The sequence below is a fragment of the Physeter macrocephalus genome, chromosome 11 (genome assembly GCF_002837175.3).
Source record: "Physeter macrocephalus isolate SW-GA chromosome 11, ASM283717v5, whole genome shotgun sequence".
Classification (NCBI taxonomy): Eukaryota; Metazoa; Chordata; class Mammalia; order Artiodactyla; family Physeteridae; genus Physeter; species Physeter macrocephalus.
In genome coordinates, this window is record NC_041224.1 from 164,305,404 (window position 1) to 164,309,419 (window position 4,016).

The 4,016-nt window shown below is 39.3% G+C and overlaps 1 non-coding gene across 1 annotated transcript; it reads left to right on the plus strand.

The window, feature by feature from the left end:
- The first annotated feature begins 3,569 nt into the window (after positions 1-3,569).
- Positions 3,570-3,672, plus strand: LOC112066840 (U6 spliceosomal RNA). The gene has a single exon (XR_002892918.1). It is a non-coding gene; the product is annotated as a U6 spliceosomal RNA (small nuclear RNA).
- The last annotated feature ends 344 nt before the right edge of the window (positions 3,673-4,016 follow it).

Here is a 4,016-nt window from a genome sequence, read left to right on the forward strand (position 1 = left end):
CCGTGAGCCATGGCCGCTGGGCCTGCGCGTCCGGAGCCTGTGCTCCACAACGGGAGAGGCCACAACAGTGAGATGCCCGCGTACCGCAAAAAAAAAAAAAAATAAATAAATAAAAAATAAAAAATAAAAAATTAGTTCCCTTTTTTATTTTGCAACCAGATGCAGTAAGTTTAAATGACTTGTTAGAGAGCAAATGTCAAGCTTTTTAAAATAAAAGTAATGCCTTTTTCTACACAACAGTCTTTCTATGTACTTAAATAAGACTCATATTTTGTACCTTAAAGTTAATAAAATTTAAGTATTTTAATTAAAAGTGAATTATAAAGGAAGAATGACTAGATGAAGCTTAGATTCTTCCTTTCTCAGTTAAAAGTAATCAACAACTACCATGAGCAAGCCACTGTATTCATGGATGCTGAAGGCACAGAACAGTCGATTTTGAAGGGGATTATGGTCAGGTTTAGCAGTGAATAGTGAGGACCACATTCAACAGAATGTGGTAGATTGCAGTACTACAATGGTTACAATGACTACAAATTCCTCCAACAACTGTATGCATAATACCCTTGATCTTGCAACTCCTCCAAGCTAATGATAAAGCTTATGTATTTTTCTACTCTCTAAATCTGGACTTGGCCATGTGACTTGCTTTGTCCAAGAAGTCATTAGAAAAAATAGCAAAAGTAGAACTTGAAAGTGCTTCTACATGGGGAGTTGCTCTCTCTTTGAACTCTGTAACCATGACCATGGAAATGAGCCCAAGATAGCTTGCTGGATAATGAAAGACACATAGGCAAGTCATTGCTGTGGTCCAAGGTGACATAATGCCAACTTCTCACCTGTGAAAGAGAAATGCTAGACTAACAAGCCCAATCACTGTCTGCCCAGAAAGATGGCATGACTTAGGCCGGACCAAAAGAACTGCCCAGAGGATGCACAGGATCAGGAGATAATAAAGTCTTTTTTGTCTTAAGCCATTACGTTTTGGAGGTATTAGTAGCAGAAAAAGATAACTAATGTACTTACATAAGTAGTAAGCTTTAAACTACATAAGCTGGCAAGCAAACTACTATAACCAAGTTGGAGATCAAAATGAGTCTGTTGGGGCTTCCCTGGTGGCGCTGTGGTTGAGAGTCTGCCTGCCGATGCAGGGGACGCGGGTTCGTGCCCCGGTCCGGGAAGATCCCACATGCCGCGGAGCGGCTGGGCCCGTGAGCCATGGCCGCTGAGCCTCTGCGTCCAGAGCCTGTGAGTCTGTCACATGGTCACATTGCCTTTCGTTTAAGTGATCCATGAGAGAAATACAAGTTTGTTGGGCGAATTTCTATAATAGGCTGAAGGTAATTACTGAAGAATAGACACTATATAAATTCATACATATTATGTTGCTCTTAAGCTATAATCTTCACCATCATCATCATCATCACACCACTTACTCTGAGACAGGTACTGAGCGTTTTACCTGTCTCATTGTCCTCGTCATGGGAAAAGATAGTAATACCCACTACCTAGAATTATTATAAGGAGGATATTTGACTCAAGGAGTTGGTTACTTGTCCAGAATCCCATAGCTGATAATTATCAAAGTTAAGATTCGAACCCAGGCCTTAATAACATCATAGGTCGTGTTCTCAGTCACTACTCTCACAATCTTGTTTCAATTGATCTGTGTCTCCTTAAACTGAATTTTGTCATAGTTTTCCATCTACCAATTCATTCATCCACTTAGGCATGAATGGATGCATTCAACAAACTTAAGTGCATAATATGTGCTAGATGTTATTAATGAAAAGTTAACAAGATAAGATACTATACCAGCTCCTGTAAAGCTGATTTAACTTACCTACTCTTAGCCCTCCACCTCCTACCTCCTTCACACCACCTATTCAGAAATAAGTTTCTTTCTCTGTTTTTTTTTAAACACATTCACAGAGATTTTCTTTTAGAATCATAATAGACTTTTATAGCTTGTGGTAAGTCAAGGTTCTCCAGAAACCAGAACCAATGATATGTGCCATATATACATATATATATATATATATATATATATATATATATATAGAGAGAGAGAGAGAGAGAGAGAGGAGGAGAGAGAGATGATAAGAAATTGACCTATTTACGGAGGCTGAGAAGTCCCATGATCTGCCATCTGCAAACTGGAGGCCCAGGTATGCTGGTGCTGTCCTTCTAGTTCAAACCTGAAGGCTTAATAGGAAGCAGGGGGTCTAATGTTGTAAGTCCCAGTTTGAGTCCAAAGGCTCCAAAACCAGGAACACTGATATCTGAGGGCAAGAGAAGCTGGTTGTCCCAACTCAAACAGAGACAGCGAATTTTCCCTTCCTCCACATTTTTGTCCTATTCAGGCCCTCGTTGGACTGGATGCTGCCCACTTGCATTGGTGAGATGGATCTCTTTACTGTCTACGATTCAAATGCTAATCTTTTTCCAGAAACATCCTCACAGGTACACCCAGAAATAACGTTTTACCAGCTATCTGGGCATCTCTCAGCCCAGTCAAGTTAACACATAAAATAACCATCAAAGAGCTACGGAAGACCTTTAGGGACAATGCAATACAACCCAATCAGTGATCAGATTAGGTTAGGAAACAGAACTCCAGAGAATTTATAACTTCAACAAAATGAATCACATGTGTGTGTGTCCACCCATGTGCGTTTGTGGTATCCACATACACAAACATCAGGGAACATTTTCTGAGAAAATTGAAAAAGGAAAAATTTTAATCTCACTTAGCAGAGTGAGAGCACACACAGCAGCCATTATTTTCAAAAACGGAATCAGATCTATGGATACAGAGCCATCCTCTGTTCCAGATGTCATTGGAGCTATTTTACATAATTATTTCCTTGAAATCTCACAGTCACTTGTAAGGTAAAGAGTGGAAAAAGAACGGCAGCATGGGTACAGAGCTCCTACTCCAAATCCTGAGCTCTCTACACTGCCTTCTAACTTATTAAACACATCTAGAATGGATAAACAATGTCCTACTGGATAGCACGGGGAACTATATCCAATCTCCTGGGATAAACCATAATGGAAAAAAATATAAAAAGAACATATATATATGTATGTGTGTGTGTGTATAACTGAGTCACTTTGCTGTACAGCGCAGATTGACACAACATTGTAAATCAACTCTACTTCAATAGGAAAAATAATAAAGTAAAGGTATTATTTTGGCGGGAAAAAAAACCATCTAGGCAGGTTACCTTTAAAGTCATGTCAAGGCATTCCCACAAATGTATCTCTGACTCTGACCAAAAAAGGATGCAGACAGTAAGCCACAGATGAGCATTCAATACTGGCTTATGTTTCATGAAGGAAGACTAACTGGTGTATTAACAGTTTAGCACGCTCTTTAGGATATGATATAAAATCCACACATTCCTTTTTATTTAAATCATAGAATCCAGTTTTATAAAATAGTGCTAATGCAAGAACATTTCATAAAACCTCAACATTTTATACTCTGTATGTTCTGTCAGTGGCTAAGCGCGCTGATACTCTCAAACACCAGCATCCATACTTGAGATTAAAGATTTTATTTAGTGCTTGCTTCGGCAGCACATGTACTAAAATTGGAACGATAGAAGATTAGCATGGCCCCTGCGCAAGGATGACACGCAAATTTGTGAAGCGTTCCATATTTGTACAGCCACTATGGAGAACAGTATGGAGGGTCCTTAAAAAACTAAAAATAGAACTACCATACGACCCAGCAATCCCACTACTGGGCATATACCCTGAGAAAACCATAATTCAAAAGAGTCATGTACCACAATGTTCAGTGCAGCTCTATTTACGATAGCCAGGACATGGAAGCGACCTAAGTGTCCATTGACAGATGAATGGATAAAGAGGATGTGGCACATATATACAATGGAATATTACTCAGCCATAAAAAGAAACAAAATTGAGTTATTTGCAGTGAGGTGGATGGACCTAGAGTCTGTCGTACAGAGTGAAGTACGTCAGAAAGAGAAAAACAAATACCA